The sequence below is a fragment of the Cimex lectularius genome, unplaced genomic scaffold, assembly GCF_000648675.2.
Source record: "Cimex lectularius strain Harlan isolate CLEC.00 unplaced genomic scaffold, Clec_2.1 scaffold103, whole genome shotgun sequence".
Lineage (NCBI taxonomy): Eukaryota > Metazoa > Arthropoda > Insecta > Hemiptera > Cimicidae > Cimex > Cimex lectularius.
This window is the reverse complement of record NW_019392691.1, coordinates 809,619-833,118: the sequence shown is the minus strand read 5'-3', so window position 1 is coordinate 833,118 and position 23,500 is coordinate 809,619. Positions and strand designations below refer to the sequence as shown.

The following is a 23,500-nucleotide window of genomic DNA, read 5'->3' as shown; positions in this document are numbered from 1 at the left end:
AATTATGCACATTGTAAGGAAAATGCAACATTAATATTTGCATTTTATCAAAATTAAAAAAAAAAAAAAAACAGTTAGGGAAAAAAATGGTCAACAAATAAAAACGGGCAAGTGGTAAGGGCGAGGAGGCATATTTACCAAGTTCCCTCTGCGGCCCCGAACTCATTCCGTTTGTATATTCAAACCCACCCTTTCCAGCTACGACCCCAAACTTTTATTGTTGCCGCGTAAAAGTCCCACCGGAGCGAGCGGAAGAGTGATGTTTGGGGAAAAGGGGTTGACTCTGGCATATTGGCCATAGAAATAAAATGAAGGAACGTGCCATCCGAACGGACATATTTGATGACTCTGCGTGGTGGGGTCTTTTTTTTTACTGGCGAGACAGCTCAGGTGTAGCGGATCAGGGCCGGATCAGATGTCCGTTTGTCCGAATTTCCTTCTATCCATTCATATTTTACAAGTGTCCGAAGCTTTCCGAAGGAATTTCTCTTGAGATTCAAGCCCTATTCCGCTGGGGTGCAAGCCCTCAAACAAATAACTTTGTCATCTGGATACCTTCAATCATGGACAAGTACAAGCAAACACAAGCATTGTTATTTCATTACCTTAATACAAAAAGAAATATATAATTGTGTGTAAATGTGTATGTAATTAATAACGAATTGTATATGTTTTTTGAAAAATTAACACAAATTATAGTGGCTTTTTATACCTTATCTCTAGATCTCTAGGTGCATATCTAAATTTTGAATCACTGCAAATTATGATTATAATGATTATAAAATTTTAGATAAAAACTTTGACATCTGGATGCTTTCTTACATATATTATTAAGTATTACAGAATCGCTGTGGCCTAGAGGTTAGAGTCGCGCTAGCGATCCTGGGTTCAAACCCCCAGCATAGCTCATAGAATTATAATTGTGAATAATGATCCTTCGTCCGCGACACAAACCTGGTTTGTCATTGCTATGATAAGTTATGTACAAATAAATGTAAAGACTTTTTCTGTTAGTTCATTTGTTGTTTATGGCATGTACTTGAATATTAGTAATAATAATATCTTTATTATTACTAATAACTTTAGGCTTTCGCCAAAACTAGAAAATACAGGCGAGGTAATAGATAACAATAATTTGTTCATAAAACTATTAAATAAATTAACAAATAAATCTATATCGCATTGATTCATGAGCCTCCATGCTCTTATGATTGGTCATTACACAAAACAATAAATAACTGTGAACTCTAAACTACTCTAGGAATATTGTTTGATTCATCCCTAAATCTTAATGAACATATTGCCATGATTATACACAAAAACTTAAAATTGTTAGGCTTCATTAAAAGAAATGCTCGTGAATTCAGCAACATCGGTTGTATAAAAATTTTGTACTTTTTTTTGTTAGACCTACCCTTGAATTCAATACATCAATCTAATGTAAAATAAATAAATAAAATTAAAAAAAAATCAGTATAGGCTGTTAAAATACTTAGCATATAGACCATTTATAAAAGCTGAAGATGTAAATTATGTGGCACTGAGAACTGGATTGTTAATTGATTCTCTCTAAAAAAAAAAGAGATATACACGATTTTTTAATATAAATTACTTAAGAACCTTATAGATAGCTCTGATTTGTTGAAAAACGTATTGTTAAATGTTCCTCAAAAATGTACCGAAATGTTGATCTATTTTTTTACCATTTTGTAAATCCAATTATTTACATCATTGCGTGGTGTTTAGTGACCGTTAGTTGATGATTATTTGGAGATCGTGAGATGCGGCCTGGTGTGACGTAGGTTTAGAGAAATATTTTCTTTATCGCGCCAACGTTTCGAAATTTATTGAGAGAGAACAACTTCAGAGCCTGGGATTTACAATAAATAAATAAAATAAATTTAGCCATGCGGTGACATAAATTTAGCCATGTAGTGACATTTTAATTTGCTACTAATTTTTACGAAATATTTTTGATTTTTTCAGTTGACACTATTTTCGAAGTTTTAAACCAATAACCAAACAACCTTTTATGCCTGTCATCAGTTTGATATTTCAAATAGATTAGTAAGTAAGTGTATTAAATTATTAATCGAAGCCGTTTAAACGCAGAACAAAAACGTAATTGTTAAAAGAACAATCAACTTAAACGTCGTTTGATGTGGTTGGCTTCCATGTACTTTCGTCTATACTCTTTTATGTACATGAAGCAAAACCTAAACAATTTTGAATATTTAAAGAGTAGTCAGCGCAAAAAGGAATATTTAATCATTTATAAGCTCACGATGATAAGGCAATTTTACTTTGTCGAATTTGTAAACACTAAATATCCATAGAATTTTATGATTTGTACTTCACCGAGAAAACAATTACATAATAACCTATTAAGAAATGTGCAAATATGTTTTTTGTAAAATAATTAAAACAGTAGAAAACCGGTAAGGACAAAACAAGATTGCCAGACATGTAAAGTGATAACAAGGTGGTCAGCATACTAAAGAACAATTAAATAATAACAAATCAAGAAATTAAAATCCGTTTTTTCTTTCACTCTTCAATTTTTCTAGTCCATAATACGTAGGGAACTACGTGGCTATCATCGTTCCAGACGACGGAACGGATTATCTGGGATAGGAGAGGTACTGAACTGACGTACCAAAATATTGGGTTTTGTCGAATGGGGTTGATGGAATTTTTTGTAATTGGCTTTCCCTTCCTCAGCAACATAGGTTAACAATGTTTATGACGACTTTTGTTTCCAATCTTTCGATGTGTTGAGAGATGGAATGTTTGGCAGACCCATAAAGTTCGATGCCATAAGTCTACGCAGGTTTGAGAATGGTGAATGACCTTTTGGGGTTTAGTAGAAGTTTTGGATCATCTGTAACGTCAATGCAGTTAGTTCAATTTTACTGTTATGTGCCCGATTCCAAGTAAGTTGGTCTAGGTGATGATGTCCTATATGACGAATATTAATGTAAATTGGAAATCGTATAATATGTAGATATATAATACTGAAAGAGATAAAATAAGCGATATCAAGAGAAAATATAATTTACAATGGAAAGTTAAATCTTACAAAAATTGAAATCATTTGGAATGCATGTTTTTTCATGCGTTCATCGCTTATAATATCCACTTTTTTATACGAGGGTTCGCAACAGCAGAGGTCATATAAACCCTCAGGGTGCCGGTGTTTTTGAAAAAAAGCCCATTTGTAAGTATGTCGAATGCAGGGCCGCTGGATTCGAACCCGGGACCTTTACCTTACAGTGATCAGCGTCGTGTCAAAGACTAAACCTTGCGGCCACCGACGCCCCACTAATATCCACTATTGTTTCAAACTAATAAATAGCACCAATTTTTCTCATATAGAAAATTTAAGTGGCCATGGATATCTCAAGAAAATGAATTAAGCTTCATGTAAAGGATTTTTGTAACTATCTTCCATATTTTCTGAATGAAGGAAGGATTGAAGGCGGTAATTAAAATTATTAGTAATTAAATTAGAACTACGTACCTATTTTGTTTTTAGCTTTCATAATAGTAATATCTGGGTAATGGTTTGCACACATCAATTATTGTCCAAAAGCATCAATCATTTTGTTTTTTCAGGGCGAGGGGAAGAAAGCCAAATTAATAATTACTTTCAAGATCCAGAGGCCTATCAGCCTATTTTGTAAGTTAGTGTAATTGGGCTATCGCATAATCCATCCTCGTATCAGATGAAATACAAAGAAGTTAAAATAACTTTCACAAAAAGCATGTGAATCTTGGTCTTTGTCAGATTAGGGATGGCATTTTGCCATTATCGACTGATTCGTAAGATGAGGCTACGGACGTGGGATTACTTTTTCAATGAACATTTTTTGGCGATACTGGACCAAAAAATATTAGACACTTGTAAGAGCGTTCTTCCCAATGAGCTTTCTTTGCAGAGAAAAAAATATTCTAGCTAATTTGAGAAAATGTTAACGTTTGTCGTGCATATACTTGAAGGTTATTATGAACTGCTTAAAAATGAGTGATGAATCAATGAATAAGGATATATTCTTGTTAGTTGGATAAAACAAAATAGGAAATACAATCCCAGAACAAGAAAACATCAATTGTAATGATGCTATGTTTATTGGTTAGTCGCGTTTCTGTCCGTAGAGTGATAGCAGGCGCCTAAGTCTGCCGAGAATAGGGGATGCATACAATGCTTCAGTTTGTGCTCCTTCCAGTGCAGTTTGCTGGAGGCGGTGTAATGGTCTGGGCTGGGATTTACATAGGAGGACGGACTAGACTCCATATTATTGAGGCCAACCTCACCGCAGTCCCGTTATGCCCAAGAAATTATCGAGGAATACATCCTTCAAACCAGTGATCTCATTGGCAGGGATTTTCATTTCTGATGACAATGCATAACCTCATAAAGGCAGAGTTGTTCATAATGTTTAGAAAACCTGGGAATTATCTAATCTACCTTATCTATATCTAATAATTATCTATAGGTAATGATAGCATCCTCTTCCCCGATTGTCACCAGACCTCAATCCCATTAAGCACATGTGGTATGCGTTGCAAAGAATACTTTTCCAACATCATTCGCAGCCAGTTGACCTGCAACAACTGAGTGCAGCGTTGCAACATCTATCCTTAATAAATATATTAATACTCCTTGTTAAATTGCTGACAACGTTATTAACAATGTGTGGAGTTTAGTGACCGTTACTTGATGATTATTTGGAGGTCGTGAAATGAGGTCTGGTGTGACGTAGGTTTTAGAAAAACATTTTCTTTATCGTGCCAACGTTTCGATCTTCATTGAGATCATCTTCAGGGCCATTATTAACAATATGCCTAACAGGTGCACAGAGGTTAATTTAGCTAATAGAGGACATTATACACGGTATTAATTGTTTAAAAAATTATTGTGTCCCATAAACAAAATTATGGAATTAAAACCTATTATTTTGTTATTTTTCAAAATTCCTTAATTAAATTAGCCTTCAGTAAAAAACAATTATTTCTAATAAATTTTAATGCAATTTATAATAAAACTACTACAAAATTGACAATATTCCCAATCAGTTTTGAGCAGTTTATGTCAGTCAAGGGGGCCGCGGGAGTCGAGTATTTATGGCGTCCGACTCGAATTGCCACGGTAGCGGTTCTAGGTTCAATCCCGGCTTAAGTCATGGATTTTTAATTGTGAATAATAAGGAAAAAGTATAGAAAAAAGTTTGATCCTTTACACGCGAACTCAAAGTTCGAGTTAAGCTCTCCTGTACAACTGGAATTACCTTACTTTTTATTTTATAATCGGTCTATGTTTATTGTTATGTACTTGTTAGTCCTTGCATTTATTTTTACACTTTTCCGACCATATTTCAATGCACTACAAATCATTTTAAATATAGAACGCAAAATTGCATGTTAGAATTGAGTATTTATGGCTTGTTGTCTTTTAAATAATCAATAAATCAACCTTTAGCTGGAGAATATAAAACAGCATTAGTTGTGCCAACCGGAAGTAACCATTAGGAGAATGAATACATTTAAAGCATATTTGATTATATATATGTGTGTGTATTTATTGTACTAGTCCTGCCATAAGTTCTGTTAAGAAAAAGGGCCATTAGGGAATAGAGAAACTTGATAATTTGAAAAAGAAATTTATTTTAAAAATCCAATATTTTTTAAGATTGAAATAAAATAATATTACTCGAAATGACCACTTTTTGCCTTCACACAAGCTTTTAGTCTTCGGGGCCAATAATCTATGGCAGTACGCAACACATCTTGAGGAAATTTCTCAACTGCTTTCAGCAGAGCGGACTTGAGGCTATCTAAATTGGCGTGTTTCCTGTGGCAAGCCATAAGCTCAAGATGGGACCAGAGGAATCAAATCTGGGCTTCCCGAGGGCCAATCTGAAGCCTTAATGAATTCCGGAACATTCTCCTCCAGCCACTGCTGAGTTGTTCGGAGCTGAGTCCTGTTGGAAGACCCAGTGAGTTCCGGAAAAAAGCGTAGTATTTAAGGGCTTTCCTACTTTCTCAAGGATGTCTTCTTGGTAATTTTTCTCCCTTGTTTTGACTCCTTGCTCACAAAAATGGAGTTTTGTGGTGCCATCATAGCAAACTCCCCACCACACCATTGCGGAAACAGGATGATGGCCTCTTTCTATCCTTCCGATTTTTTCATGAGCTTCTAGAGAACTAGCATAAACCTTGTCATTTTGACGGTTAAATTTTTCCCCGATGGTAAAATTTTTTTCATCGGTAAACAAGATGTTTCGATGAACTCCATCGGCGTACTGGGTCAACAATGCCTTGGCTCTTTCGACTCTAATTTTTTTAAAAAGATACTGTAAGCCTTTGTCCTGTCATTCTACGGTAAGCACTCATCGAAAGATCGTCTTTTATGATGCGCGACATTGATCGGGAAGAAATCCCCATTTCTCTGGAAAATATTTTTTGTTTTCGTAGCGGATTTCTTCGAATTTGGTTTTCAACCGCTTTGATGGCATTTTTCGTCCTCACAGAGCGAGGACGGCCGGACCTTGGTTTGTCTTTAATAGATAGAGTATCTTTGAAGCGATTTATGGTGCGCCACGCAAACACTCGATTTATTCCTAACGATTTCAGCGTCTTGAAAATCTCTGATTTGGATTTACCGGCCTTGTGCAGTGCGATGATGGCATGACAGTTTTGTTCAAGGGTGCGTTCCATCTTGACGTTATTAATTTTCAATAACAACTGAGTAAAAGAATTTAGCATTATATCAAAGGTAAACAATAGGCAAGAGAGCAAGGTTCGCCAGGCGTTTGTTTGGGATTATTTTCAAGGTGAATGATTGTAACAGACTTATGGCAGGACTATATTGTAAATGTATTCGCATTTTCAATATTGAACCTTTGTTTATCAGGTACTCCTGGAAAATAAGTTTGTTGTTTTAGCATAAGTTTATTTGTCTTCGGTAAGGTTTTTGTGCATATTTGAATTCTTCATGCATTTTGGAGATTATATCAAGCTAAAAAAAACTAGAAAAGTGTAATGGGTACAGATGGTACTTTTTTTATTTTTTTTTTTTATTGGCCTTATGATCTTGCATATTAGCCATGGTACGAATTCTTTGTGTGTTCAAATTGGGGGTTATCGGGAAAAAAGGGCCAGAGGCGACGGTGGGAATCGAACCCACGACCGCGGCGTGAGAGTCTCTCATGCTAACCATTCGGCTACCGCGGTCCCCCAGATGGTACTTATACATAATATTATATATAATAAATTCATTCGCATTTTCAATATTGAATCTTCGTTTTTAGGTACTCCTGGAAAATAAGTTTGTTGTTTTGACATATTTTTAATTTTCTTTGGTAAATTGTTTGTGCATATTTGAATTCTTTATGCATTTTGGAGGTTATATCAAGCTAAAAAAAACTAGAAAAGTGTAATGGGTACAAATGGTTTTGTGTTAATAAAAGCTCCCTCTCTTTAGTGACAGGTTGTGAGTGGCCCTTGATTAATTTGGAAATTAAGGCCATCATTAATTCGCCTCCCGTGAACATTTCACTTTCTCACCGCGGTGAATTAAACAAACGGCACCGGCCCGGCCCGACTGCTGGGAGTGTAAATAAACCATTTCAGATAGCATCGGATAATCTCTCCGGTTAGAAAATCCTCCCCGTCGCTGGACATTTATGAGTTTTTAATGACCGAAAATATGGATGTCGGCGATAAGGGAAGTGAGCCGGCTAGAAACAATTAAGGAAATCGGATCCGTGTTTTTATCGAATCATCTCCGCCCTGTATCAATCACTATAAGCGAGGTAGAGATAGCGACCTTAATGCATTGGACGATTTAAACCCTCGGTTTAATATTATCCTACGGTAGGATAAAGAGAAATGATAACGCATTGTCTTTCCAGTAAAGATAACTGGTAAAAAGACAAATTACGCAGTTTTAAAGTATGACGAGTGAAAATAAAACAGGTGGCTCTTTTAATTTTTCGCTGATGAACCTAAACAAAAAAAAACTAGAAGAATATGAGCATATCCACGTAAAATAATAATCGTGTAATATAATCATTATGAAATAATTAGTCCATTAGGTTTCGTGGTCCGATTGACCAAATAAATTCTTTTCAATTAATTAATCTTTATGTAAGGTATTGGTTGAGATAAAAAAGTCAGTGTTATGAACGGGATTCGAACCCACGACGTTCGGCTAAATACGCCGCTGTTCTACCACTTGAGCTACCGTGACTTCGATCCACTAGGACACCAACTTCCCATCTCAACCCCACCTTTTGAATTTTCATTCCTTTTTGCCATTTTTCAAGTTGTAGAGCAGCGGCGTATTTAGCCGAAGGTCGTGGGTTCGAATTCCGCTCGTGACACTGACTTTTTATCTCGATCAATAGCTTACTTAAAGATGCAACCGCCACATCCCGTCTTAGGTCAGATGGTAAGCTATTATTTTCACAGACTTTCCCATCGTTTCCTTCTGCCTCTTGGGCGCGTCTTAAGAACTTTCAATTTAAAGTGGCTTTGCAAAATTCTTCTGGCTGAACGGAACGTTAACCCAATCTCTGGCTGGTCTTTTTGCGTGCCTTCTCGACCTGAAGCATCCGCCCTCTCGTTTCCGTGCAATCTGCAGTGGCTGGGAATCCACTGAAACACCATTTCTTTGTCATCTGACTCGGCTTTTTTAATCAGTGAGAGGCAATTGATTACATCGGGGTGCATACAGTTACCCATTTAATGCAGAAATTGCTGCTTGAGAATCAACTAGGATTACTAACTTATTTTCAGCTTTTTCAGCTCGGTTGTTAATCAAAACGTGGGCTAGATAAATGGCCCTGATCTCCCCATCGGTCGCAACTTACCCACTGGCTCTGAAATCGTGCCGATGTGGGAATAAATTCGGCTCCTGCATTTCTATTTGTTGTTGTAGCAAAACTGTCCGTATAAACATGCGTCCAAGGAGGGGTGAAGGATATCTGGCAGCGATTCAGTGGAAAGAGCTGGAAAATGTGGAAAGACTTATTTATGGCAGTTAGAACAATAAAGGGCTTTCGAACGATAACCTTTGAAGCTGCATGTGTTATGGCAAATTATCATCCAATTGTCTTTGAAGTAATAATGAATAGCGATCTATTGGTAATAAAAAAGGTCTGGATATACCTCGCATCTCCAAGGGTATGAACAAATCGATTCAACAGCCTGTGCTTTTCCTTGGATTCGTCCAGGAGAGATACAACCAGTCGTCCTGGCGGAAATTGTATACAATCCCGAAGAATCTGTCTGCGAAATTTTTACTGATGGCGGCAAAACAGGAAGTAATGTTGGATTAGCGTTCGTAGTTTACGAAAACGGATCCGGAAAACCGTCCGAAAATTTCGTTTGGGAGGTTTCTCCTTCAACAATCAAGCCGAGGAATTAGGTGTACTCAAAGACCTGGAATAGACCCCTGTTCGCTGACAAACCCACATTAAATTATGCGCACTGACAGCAAGGTTATATATAATACATGCCCTCAATAATAAAAAAAATATATCATGACTACTTAATAGAATCAATGGGACGAACGATTATGGAGATTGTAAGACTTGAAGATCGTGTGTATTCGATTGGGTACAAGCGCATATAGGAATCTCCTGAAATGATCAAGAAGCAAAAGATGCATCATGGACGAGAAACTACATATTTTATTCAACAGACTTCCCAAAACCATTTTTTTAAGGCGGTGTTAAAAGAAAAATCAAGGAATGGAATGAAGCATGGGAACAAACTACGAAACGAGCCCAAAGATGTTCTTTCCATCGGTTGAACATAGAATGAAATTAATTCTACCTGACAAAACTAACGCAAGTCATATCGGGTCATGGAGGGCGCGGGCTTATCTCCATCGGTTCAAACTAAGAATCGCCGTCATGTCTTGGTGACGGATTATCTATGCAAGACCACAGCCACCACATATTTGCAGCATACTGGAACAAGCATGAGACCGGATCATAGGTAAGGGAAATTGGCCGATTCCACATGGAGCACTTCTTGAAAAAGGACTTCTTGAAATATTTCTCAATTTCCTAAAAAAATTGTAACTATTAAACTTTTTAATTCAGTTAAAAATTGTCCTATATTGTCACTATTAAATCAGTATTTACTTAAAAATGTGTATATTAATATTTAATTAATATTTTGAAAATTTACTAAATTGCAACTAACAGATTTAATATATTCAATATGGAAAATGTAGAAAATAATGAATAAACAAAAAATAAATGCACTAGTAAGACTTGAAAACGGAAGGGTTCTTTCAGAAGGACAAGTCTTTAATTATTTTATGCTTTTATGGTGGATTAAGGTAAACGTAAAAACGTTAGCGTTCCGAAAATATGCCTCAAAAGACTCGTTCATGACGAATATAAACGTTTTTCTGATGCATACTTCATAGGATACATTCAAATTTGTCAAGAGATATGGGAGAGCCGGGACATAGAGTAACGTAAAAAACAGGCCAAAAGGAGAAGACAGTTGCCTTGAAGAACTCTAGCACTTGATTTAGATATTCCCTGAGTTTTGTATTAAAAAAAACTAAAGAATAAAAGTAAGCCTTAGGCTTTTTTGACGAAAGGCTTTGTTTTTAGGAAAAAGTACGTCCGTCGTCCTTTTCCCAAGTGTTAGTACGTTAAATGAATATCTTTTAAAATAATTAGAAAACGTCTACATCAAACAGGATATTTAATTGCGTTTTCACCTAATTAATATTAAAACTCATTTAACGTGAATATATTAATTTAATTTCGTTGAAAATAAAAATATTCAAACTATTTTTTTTAAAACAATTGATACGAGGAACTGGAGGGGTTCCCTCCTGAGCACTGCAGCTGTACAGCTTATTGTACTTTATCCCTGGCTCCATTTTTTGGGGGGCTCGCAACACAAATGCGAATTTGAGCCCCCGGTGTGCCGGTGTTCTTCTATCGAAGAAACCCATTTTTGCAGGGGGTTGGGACCAAATTCAGAGTCGCTGAGATTTGATCCCGCTCCTTCCATTGATGAGTGCCGTGTCAATTTCTTTCAACTGCGGCCACCGGTCCCCTTAGGCGTCAGGAAAATTCCAGAGGCGACGCTGGGGATCGAACCCACGACCGCGGGATCTACTAGCCGAGAGTCTTAACCTCAAGACGCCTTAACCACTCGGCTACCGCGGCCCCCTCAAACGATGTTAATCACAACATTTCTACATAAGACAGGCAGCATAGAAAAATATAAAGAATTACAGAATATTTGTGTTTGTAATTAATAAATAATAACAAGCTTTTCCGAAGAGGATAATTGTTTCTTTCTCTTTAGCTATAGTCGACAACCATCACATTTTGAGGGCCCATTTACAATGCCTGCGATACGCGATATAAGCCGAAGTTGGCGCACTTCGTGCTTTTTTCTTCCTATGTAGAAAAATATATTTTAAAAAAAGTGAGGTGTTTAGTGACCGTTAATCATTGATTATTCGGAGATCGTGAGATGCGGTCTGATGTGACGTAGGTTTTAGAAAAACATTTTCTTTATCGTGCCAACGGTTTGAGCTTTATTCAGATCATCTTCGGGGCTCAAATTGTTTGTTATCCGTGCAGATGTCTCATTCTTGTGTGTCGTATTGAGAGTCAAGTACACACAAGAATGACACATCTACACAGATAACAAACACTTTGCGTCCTGAAGATGTTCTGAATAAAGCTCAAACCGATGGGACGATAAAGAAAATGTTTTTCTAAAACCTATGTCACACCAGACCACATCTCACGATATTCGAATAATCATTAAAAAGAAAATTGGTTTCTTACATAATTCTCTGTATATTTACAACCAATATTACTGTTAAATTTAGGCTACCCCTTGTTGGCTGAGGATTCTGCCACTCGTAGGATGTAATTTCACTGACAACCATTATGTGTCTTTAAAACAATTCATTAGCAGTTACTGTTTTTTATGGCTGTTTAAAAGTTTAAAGAAAGGTTCCTTGTTGTTTGTTAGGGTGTTGTCTATTACCCATATTTTTGCATCGCACGTCGTGTACTCTTGATTACCTCGCGGGTATTAGTACTCAAGTGAACGCGTAAACATACTGTATGATGTGTCTAAAATGTCAGGCAACAATCTTTATATGAAATGATAATTTCTTTAATTTTCACCCGACTCTTTTCACGGCTAAAAGATCCACGAATCTTTTGTATAAATGCTTGTACCATGACTATTCCAGTTCAACATTAAAACCACTTTTAAACGGGCTTTTATCTGAAAAGTTTCAAATATTATGTGTTTTGTTTTATAACAAATATATATTTTGTTCAATTCAATCTTGCATATTTGATAATTCTGTTATATTAAATCTCAACGAGGGTAGCGCGGCGTACAAGACTAACACTTCAGAAGAGCTACCGAGTGTTGCGGGCTTAGCATTTACCTTACAAATCTCAACCGTGTTGGAATCGTTTCTTTAATATTTCTGCCCCGTCTACTTACATAATATACAGATTGAGGTTAAACCGGACTGACCCGGGGTGTGGTGCACATCCTGAAAAGGGGAGCTCACACTTGGGCTTATTCCTCGAAGGGATTGTCTTGGGATGGGTGGTCCAAGCACTCGGCCGTCTTGAAAAGGATTCACCCACCTACTTTTATCAACCCATTGGATCCATCCCTTTATTCATTTTTGCGATCATGGAGAGGTCGAGGCAGGAGAGTAATGTCACGCCCTAAAAGCAATGTTCTCCTAAATGTGACACAGATTCCGATACCCCCCCCCCAAGCTATCTGGATAATCCAGCCTACTTTTGCTCTAACAGGGTAATCCAGTTTATTCTTGACCTTTCGATGAATAAAAACCTTCAGGGAAGCAGCAGAGGACACTTGTAGTGTTCTACTCATTCAGTGTCATCCCGTCCTCGCAAGCTGTAACTAGCAAGCATGAGCGACCTAGGCGGGCCCGCCATTATTTGATGCGACCAACCGTTCTTAGAAGCAACTGCTTCGCGGGTGTGAAAGTCACACTAACACTTTCCCCACTACAAGCGTGTCGACTTTGACGATGGGAATGTATTCCGTGCTGCCCATATGGTTCCCTTCCAAAGGGGGCAGCCGCTCTAGGATCGTCGCACTGCTTAAATATCTTGAGTGCCCGTGTGATCCTACTGCGAGTGGTGGGGAGGGGCCACCAAGTAAATGTAACAACTCCTCCTAAGAGAGGTAACTCTAGTCAGGATGCATCTGTTGGGGGAGTCTAGGCCATCGCGAACGATTACGAACATACTCGGTGCTCCAGTGCCGTTCAAAGCGTAGCTTTGATCTTGAGGAACCTGAATGATCAAGCGTCCGGTTCCATGTGCTGTAAGAAGTATACGCCCTTGATCTGCGGATACACAAAGTTCCAAGAAAAGCAATGATCTGCATGAGTTGCAGAGTTTCGGGACATTCGATTGTTCAAGTGCCGTGCCTAACCGCTTGCGGAGGTGAAGTCCTATATTATAAAACGCCGATGAATCGATAAGCCCATGTGCCAGGTGCGGTCCATAGAAATCCTCATGTATGTAAAAAGAACGATGTGACCTCAAAAGGAAGGAATTTACATATTTGAGTTTCTGTGTGTGTTTGTGTTCAACTAATATTAATTTGAAACAATTCCTTCGTTGGTTAGTTCATGATTGAATGATTTAGAAAGCTTGAAACCAAATCAGAATTACAGTCAAAATCCTGTCTGTAATAGTCATAACTTATATTATATGGTAAAATTACTTCCTATTCAGGAAAGGTCGTTCTTTATCTAACGTTAAACAATCAATGACTAATGTAAATTATTAAGCAAACTCGAACGTAATAAATATTTTTAAGTGTTTGCTTATTTAACGACCCAATCAAGCTGAATGCGTTAACTAATATTTGAACTGTTATTGTTGATTGAATGCCTGGCCCAATTGATACAGTACACATGATGTAACAAATACAGCAATCAACCAGTAAAGATTAGCGATTACTAGACCCTCGGTAGGGTCGAATGCTTCGAATCAATGACCAATTGGCGCATACAAATTATTAGTTAACAGGTATTAATCTATCTGGGTTAATGTATACCTTGTTCCAAACAAATTGTTCTTTTTTAAATTAAATAATAAATGATCTTTGTAAGTCTTCTTGATCCCTTAATTTTAACGTAATAAAATATTAGGGAGTAGATATTTCCATGTAATTACATGGCTTTACTTAGAAATTATATATTTAAAATGTATTTTTAATGCCATTATTCCTCTGGTCTAAGTATCGTATTGGCTACGCTTTCGGAAAAGACCATGTTTGTGAAGTAAAAGTGAGCCGGCTTGGCGTGAGGTTTGCGTTCAATACTTGACCTCAGCTCTTCTTTTATTTTTTCATTCTTCCCATGATTTTTCAGGCTTCGGATGTTTTTTGTCCGTTCAATTCAATTCAGTTTTTGCTAGAGGAAGATCCGTCCACCTTTGCAATATGTAAACCCTAATATTTTCCTTTTTCCCATAGATCATCTTGATTGTTTTCTTCGACGTTCTTCGGCCCTGTTCTATACCCGAATTTGGATTATTGATAACACGTTTTTTGGGTTTTGTAAGCGATTAGATCTCAAACGATTGCATTTTCAAAATAATATTTGTAACAATACTATGGCAACATGGCTGTGAGTGGAATTATTATATTATATTCAATGTGTCCGCATATTCGTGATGTGTTTTCATCCCCTCCAATTTCTTATTGATCTACCAGACCTACTATAAAATGATGATGCCGTATTACTATAATATTTCCTACATAATACTGTAAAAGGAAATGGTCGATTTTTCTTTTTTCTGGCTTAGTTTCAAGGGAAATTGTTAATAATGATGATTTATTAATGATGATGTATTGTTATTCACATGATTTTTACGAGACAATTTGTAATGGTATAAAGATAAAATTTAAGAAGTAATGTTACAATGAGATTTTCGATTGACTTAAAAAATTTAATTATACATTTTTCAATGTCCTTTAAATATATCAATTTAGCCAGTGCTCTGAAATCAGAGAATGCGACGCAATGCTTTTTACCCACCAAAGACTGGTAACGGTGGGAATCGAACCCACGACCGCGGGAGTCTACGAGTGTCCAACACCCCCAATATTAACTTAAATAATGGTTTAATTTTAAAAGAAGTAATATCTCGTAGGTGAAGAATATTACAAATTTCGAGGAAGCGGAACAAACATGTTCTAAAGAAGTTTTGTCTTAAAGGAATCTTTGGCCAAACCGAAGAGAATTTCCAAGGGTTGAGGCCTTCGTCGTTTGACGAAAACAGGACGCGAAAGCCACCCGGGCCCACTTGAAAGAAATTGCAATTGAGTTTAAAAAATTGAAAAACATATTCACCCCCTTCCATCGAGCTTTAAGCTCCCCGCTTTTAAATGAGGAACGACAACCTTCAATATCGACGGAAACGGCAAATGGCCCAATTTCGCCTCGAAAAGACGCGAGATCCAATTGGCGTCCCGCGAACTTTCATCCTCGCCGGAACCCGCACCTTTTATTGATCATCATGTTCATTTCTTGTGCCGGTTTACAAAACGGACAAATCGTCAGTTCGGACGGAGTGAAATGAACCTTTTCAACCCCTTTTGAAACATCCTTGAACTGATCGATATAGCTGACATGCGAGGGTTGGAAGATTACAAAGGTTTGCCATTGTGAAAAATTGCAGGCGCATTTGAACATTAAAATCTATTTTTAAAAAAACGTAAAAACTAACAATGTTAGACAATATGAAAGACATCACTGTATATCAAAAACACAGTTCATTCGTAGAAAAATGTTTATAAGAGAAAACGAAGTTTTATTTTAATTAAGCATTTCCATGAATAAAATTTAGTGGTTTATTTTTCGATGTCGAACCTAAACTCTGTAAAAACACCTGGACAAGATTGAATAATCTATAACTTCTTTCATGAAAATTATACGGTTCAAGCCAAATTGTGTGCAAAGTTGCTCAAGGAAAGAATGTGGCCATTTCTATTATACAAATATTGAAAATTCACTACCTATTCACAAAAAACATGGCAGCTGAACAAAAGCCAAAAATAATTCCGATAAGGCTACATAGTGTAAATCATCTTCTTGTAAGATTTGTTATGCACCTTCTACCCTGTAAGAAAACGTTAGATGTCTTGGGGTTGGTTTGGACTTAAACCCAACTTGGTCTCTACGCATGAAACACCTTGTTACCGAATTTCTCAACAGAACTCATACCCTCAGACAGACACGTTCACAAATCCCACAACATGCGGCATTCGGTAACAGACCTATTTCTCTACTCGTGCTTGGTGCGGCTGCCAATATCAAAAACTTCAAACCCACAAAAAAAGCGGAGAACCTTTAAGGAAAGCACACCAGTGCAGTACCACTCTGATGACTTGAAATACCTTCACACCCCAATTATAAGCCGTACTAAATGAACATGGCACCAACCGATCCAAAATAGACTGACGAGCGATTTTCTCACAGGGTTAAAAGAAAACGAACTTCAAATCACAAAATAAAGACCTCAAGACTTGTTACGATTTAGTCGTCCACATCTCACTGAAACAAAGAGAAGCACATCTTTCTATATCTCAGCCCACCGCTAAATCAGCTGGCAACTAAATACTAGCTAGAATAATATGTCTATGGTCACGACAAACAACTAATTATCTAACCAAAGAAAAATCAAACAGAGAGGGTAGTGCAGAACTCTGCATATACGACACGCTCGAGTTGGCAGTTAAGCATGTCTGTATGACAGGAATTACATAACTTTATGATACTACAATCTATCCACAACGAACCCATGGTTAGGTCTAGAAAACCATGGTAGGGGCTTGAGATCCATGGTACTTTCTAAAATTATTGAAATAATACCTCTCTGACAGGAATTTTAAAGTCAAGGTTGATCAAACATATTGTAATTTTATCCAGTGCTTAACGGAACGCAAGGATAGGTGCCATGTCCAATTCTATTCATCCTTTATATTAGTGATATCAATGACAAAATTCACTATGGAATCAGTACATTTTGAGACGATATCAATTAGTCGCACATTTCTTGACTGCACTCAATGAATTGCAAATGATCATTGAGAAGATTTCTGCCTGGTAGCTACTTTTGGGTTTTAATCTGAAATATGTCTAGTGCGGTGTTTTTCATCTGGGCACACTCGTTTAACCTAAATATTTGATGGCAGTTCTTTAGCTTCCAAATAATTTCGAAAACACTTGGGGATAAGAATATCAGAAAACTTAAAATGGAATAAACATGCCCTGCACCTCGTCAAAAATGGACGTTTTCTTGCATACCAAATTAAATGCAATTCCTGTCACCTTCTCCTAAAATATTTACAAGAAAAATATGTTGCCTATGTCCAGCCTATTCTAGAGCCTGCAACTAGTATTTAAAGGACTTACTTTCAAAAAGACATTAAATTTGTAGAGAAAATTCAAACACGTTTTACCAAATTCTCAAAAGAATTAAAGCAATTGAGTTAGCTATCCGTCGGTCGTCATTAATTCCTAAATTTAAAAACTTTTCAAGATCGTAGGGATAAGCAAGTTATTAGAAAACAATATTTTGTATATAATCAATTTTTCTTATTATCTGAAGAAACGCTGCAGTGACGAGAGTTTTAACGGATAACGACTGATCAATACTCAGGTGGAAGGGTAAAATGAAGATCGATTGGATCCTTGATCATTTTATCTATCTATTGAACGTTTACCACGACGGGCCCAGCCTGCTGGCAAGCATGTAATGAATTCGGCAACTGTGTTGTTAACTCTGACAGTCCACGGCGCTCACTCATTAACAATTCCGTGTTCCAGCGGCCATTGGGCGGCTATAATATTGATAAGCCCTTCGGGGCTCTATGTAGCTGACATGGCTCGACGCTTGGAGCAAACAACCCTTGGGAAATGTTTTATTTTGTTTCGGCAGGGTTAACACGGCCCACGAACCGACACCGTTGCCAGTAAACCAGTCGCGAAGATTCGACATCCATTTTTTTATTGTTTGGTAATTAATTTTAAACCAAATGACCTATGCACGATCTAGATTGAAACCTTATTAATGGTTATTTACAAAACCTTTAACATTAACAGTAGTACCACAGATAGTAAAGGTTTTACATAATCTGTCCAATCTACTGGTGTTTACCATTTTGGCTTTTGACATGCGTCTATAGTATTTTTTTCTACCAAAAAAACTTGTTTATCTCGTTTTATCAATTTACTTTCTGCTAAGCTTCAGAAACATCCAAAAATATATTCACCAACCAATGGGTACACCATTCTTCTACTCTCTCTCTCTCTCTCTCTTTCTCTCTGGATAGAGATAGGGATAAGAGAGGCGGCCACAAGGCCTACTGCACCTCGACTTAAATAGATCTATTGTGCTCCTCTGTTATTTATAACTCACTGGCTAGTTTCAGGCTATTAACCAGACTCCACAGCTTTGCCAGCGGTTCCTTGGTGAGGATCTGGCTTATGGTTTTTCTTGTCCTAGTTGCAAGAACATAACCTTCACAGAAACACAAAATGTGTTCGCGGCCCCCCCCCTCTTCCTGGAAGTATCTGCAGTGTTTCTTCTATCTGCACTCCTATCCGGTGCATATGCTTTCTTAAGTGGAAGTGCTCTGTCAGGAGTCCAACGAAAATCTTGGTTCCGTTGCGGCTGGCTTCCAGTAATACTTTTGTAAGTTCTGCGGATGGTCCTTCCTTTCTTTCCTATGAATCTCTTCGCGTGCTCATACCTGTCGTATTGTTCCACGAGATTTTGGACTCATCAAGGATCCACTTTAAAATGTATCCTCTTTTGTGGCAGGATGCTAAGCCACAGTAGGGTTCTGCGTCCATAGAGTCCACGTTCGCTCTCTTTTTAGCCAACATGTCAACCTTTTCGTTGCCTCTATGCGCCGAATGTCCAGGGCCCAATACCAGGGTCAGGTCATTAGTGTCGACGACTTCCGTCAGGGCCTTCATGCAGTTCCAAACACTGTTTGCCTTCGCCCGGCTGTCAGAGAAAATGGCTATCTTCCGGGAATGTATTCTTAGCCTTTTTATTTCTCTGGCACATTGTTCAATCGCTATGATTTCAAACTGGAAAACAGTAGCATACTTGCCTAGGTTTACCGTCAGTTCGGTCTTGGGGTTTATCCCAAAGACTCCAGCTCCCGTACCCTTGTTGTACTAAAATTGGAACGACACTCTTTCTCTCTGATTGTATATCAATCTCATTCACCCACTCTTTCTATAATTTTCTCACATTTGTAATTCTAACTTTCTCATTCACTCTCTCTCACTCACTCTCTCTCTCTCTCTCTCTCTCTCTCTCTCTTTTATGTTGTCTGTTCGTCTTCATGTCTCTCTGTCCACTTCTTTGTTTGAACGACAATAAACATAGTCAGGCTCTCTCTCTTACTCTACTGAAAACACAATAATGCTTGTAAAAACGAGTTTTTTCTAAATTGTCCGATTTGAATTTGTTTTAAATTAACATCTTGTTAGAGTGCAAAAAATAAAAATGATGGTTCTTTTCGTTATTTCACAATTTCACGAAAAAACACTCCTAGAACGAACGTAAACTTCCCCTAAATGTATTAATGTATTCTGAAAAACATTTCCCAACAACAGAGAAAAAGAGAAGAAATCCACATTTCAAAAAAGTTAAATTGTTTAAAATTTACCGGACGAGGTTTATTTATGCAATATACTGTGATTCAACCCAGCGGTGAAATCTCATTGGATTCAACGTGCCGTTATTAACTAAGGATTAAATGCGTTCATAATACGAAATCACAACAGTTGAAACATCGTGGTCGTCTTAAGCCACCAAAATTGCCACAGGGCTATGATTTTACAATGAAAATAATGTCAGTATGCCACCTGTTACTTCGCTCCGAAATGCTCAGTAATCAAAGTTTCAATCAGTACGATAAAATTGCACATATTATAAAAAATTAGACAAGTAATGATAATTGAAATTAAAGAATGATTTTCAAATAGGAAGGGTCAAAAACATTACACATAAATCAAATTCATTGACAAAATCTTTCAAGCAATATATCATTCTATCTTCGGGTTCTTATAGAAATATTTGAACAAAAAATGATTGCCGGAAATCCACTCGGCACAGAGTAGGCGAAGTACGAAAACCGGGCACTAACTATATTGGCTACAACGTTCCTCCAGTAATAATAAATACATACACGGAGACACATGTAAAATATATGAATGTACGATATGTGTATGCTATCTGATTCTAGTTTTTTACCCGGTCATCCCCTTTTTCTCTTCCTCCTAAGTCTTTTTCTGTCTTTTTTTCATATTCTCTCACACTCTAACACCTCTATCTCTCTTTCTCTCTTCCTATCTATTCGTCTTCATGTCTCTCTCTCCCGGAATTGCTCTCTTTTTTCTGTCTGTCTGTCGCTCCCCGTTTTTGTTTATTGGTCTCTCATTTATTTGCAATCTCCAATTTCTACTATATCTCCTTGCTGACTGTTTATCTGTCAGTCTCTCGTTCTTTGCTGACAATTTCTCTNCTCTCACACACACGCACACGCACGCACTCTTTCCAAGTTAACTGGTAGAATGTTGCACGAAATTTACCTTTGCCAGGTAAAATAAATTATATTATCATCATTATCATGTGCTGTCTAACATGAACATATGGAAAGGAAATAATCCCGCAACTGCAAAGAATTAAGAAAGGAAAGGCTGAACATAAACCTTTCACTAGTCACATAAAATACGTATTTTAACGAAAGCCCAATTTTCTTAAACTACTATACTTACTGATGGTATTTAACATTAACAACATCTTTCAATTAATTAAGGTTTTTAGTTGAGATAAAAAAGGCAGTGTCACAAGCGGGATTCGAACCCACGACCTTCGGCTAAAATACGCTGCTGCTCTACCACTTGAGCTAACGTGACNACCTTTAAATCGATTTTGAACTGATTCGGCTGATTTTTTAATGTATTTCTTTTGTAATCTGGTAAGCTTTAGAATAGTAAGCATCTTGTACTACTCCATCGGTTCTAAAATCAATTATTTACCTGAAAAGATAAATTTAACTTTGGACAACGTAGTTAATATTTACCTAGGTCAAACACATTATTTATAAATGAATTCACTTACAATATGTTAGAGATTAAAATCTAATTGCCCAGATACGCCGATCAATAAGGCGGCTCCTCTGTTCGCCTTTGTAGACGTTCGGTTTAATTCCAAGTCTGTTATAGGCAGAAGCCTGTGGTCGCTTGATTGTACTTAGATATATATACTTGCTTTGTTGTTAACTCAATTGTACCAATCGATTGTCAAGACGCAAATACCAGCTATAAAACATACTTAAAAAATATTTCGTACTTGTAAATGTGTCCTTATTTACTTAAAAATGAATATGGAAAAAATGTTTCTTCTTTAACTAGGATTGATGGTTTTGTAATAGATTGATAGATTTAAAAAAAATTACTTAATATTTTTTTTAGCTAGTATTTGTTGTTTTGAGAACATGAAGGTATAAGACCTAAAACTTTGGTCTTGAAACTTAATAAAGATTTTATTTATTTAACACCTAGCAACTGAAGACCTCATGTGCGCTGTTTTAATCACCAGCCGACGATATTGTGTGAGTCGCCCTCCAATGGCTTTTCCCTCTGGCAAAACTGACAATTGAAACTCTAAATAATTTCCTTCCAATATGAACTGAGAGGCTGGAGTCCCGAGGGCCGCTAAATCTTTAATCCTTAAGAACCCAGCCGTCGGAGTGACTCTCAGCGTTAATTAGACAGTTGAATAATTAACAAAAAAGGCGCAGTTTGCTCAAAAGCGTTTGAATATTCAGGAGGCGGGGTAGCGGGGAAAACTTGGCCCCTTATCGTTGTCGAGTTAAGGATACGTTTTACTGCGTTTTCTCAGCCTATCCTATATTAGAGTATTAGAGATCTTGATTTATTCGTGGTGACCTCCCCCAACCCTTTGAAACGAGGACGCAAGTAGGCGCATGTTTATAAGATTAGGGCCTCGGTTATGGAGGATGTCAAGGATGATCCCTTTAGCTCCAAGGTATATCGTTCCTTGTGCGCGGTCTTTAAAATTCTGTCCGACGCTACTAACAGCAACCATCGTGGTGTTGATAAAAGATCAACGTTGATTTTATAAATTAAAATATTCCTTGTTGAGGTCTGCGGGATGAACCTGTCGCTCATCGTCAAAACGCCGCATAAAATAAAAAGAAAAACAATTAAACCCAAACTGTGAAATACACTGCCGAACATAACACCATACAACCAATTGAATTTGTATAATCGTAAAAAGGATACAACGAAGATAAATAGCGTACTAACACACCACGGAAAATGACGAAACGGTCGTCTGACCAAAACAGAGACAATGACACTCGGTTAACTTACTACATTAAAGTATAAAATCTTAATTTTAGCTGCTTTGTAACAATCAATTGTTGCAAGGGTTTGCATGTAAACACTCATAAATTAATAGAAATGATAAATGGTGGAGTGAGTGTGTTGTTCAATCTTTGAAAAATGATGATGAGCTATAAGCTTGAAATCCAGATCGTTGAAAACAACTAACTGTGAGTAAGAACTATCTTATTAAAAAGACTCATAAATTATTCTCTAAAAATACGCCTGAAGTTGTAAGTTTAAAGGGGGGTTTTCATCATCAAAACATACGCCCGGAGCTGCATTTTTTTTCTTTTTTATACATACATTTAGAGCTATAACTTTTTTATATCCTCACAACACACATTAGAGATGTCTCTCTAACAACGCTTCTTTTCGAAAGATCGTCTCGGGACTGTAATTTTTACGTTTTTTTAAGATACGCTAGAGCTGCCACATTAATCGATTTTCCTTTCAAAGATGCGCCCTAGATTGTAATTTTTACAGTTTTTTAAAATATGCTTGAGTTGCTACTTTATATGTTTTTTCAAAAGATACGCTACAGCTGCTATTTTTATATTTTCCTTTCAAAAGATGCATCCGGGACTGTAATTTTTACGGTTTTTTAAGATATGCTGAAGCTGCCTCTGTATTTTTAAGTTTTCCCAAAAGATACTCTAAAGCTGCCACTTTAATAGATTTTCCTTTCAAAAGATGCGCCCGGGACTGTAATTTTTACGTTTTTTAAGAAACGCTAAAGCTGCCACTTTATTTTTACGTTTTTTTCCGCAAAAGATACGCCTCAGCTGCCATTTTAATCGATTTTCCTTTCAAAAGATGCGCCAGGGATTGTAATTTTTACAGTTTTTTAAGATACGCTCGAGCTGTCACTTTATATGTTTTTTTTCACAAGAATCGGTACAGCTGCCATTTTTAGATTTTCTTTTCAAAAGATGCGCCCGGGACTGTGATTATTACGTATTTTTAAGACACGCTAGAGCTGCCACTTTATTTAAA

At 37.0% G+C, this 23,500-nt stretch overlaps 1 protein-coding gene across 9 annotated transcripts in view; it reads right to left on the bottom strand.

Annotated features, from left to right (window-relative positions):
- The window catches only part of LOC106670422 (protein couch potato), a 463,537-nt gene that overhangs the window by 65,264 nt on the left and 374,773 nt on the right, over positions 1 to 23,500 (bottom strand). The gene's annotated exons all lie outside the window — the stretch shown is intronic.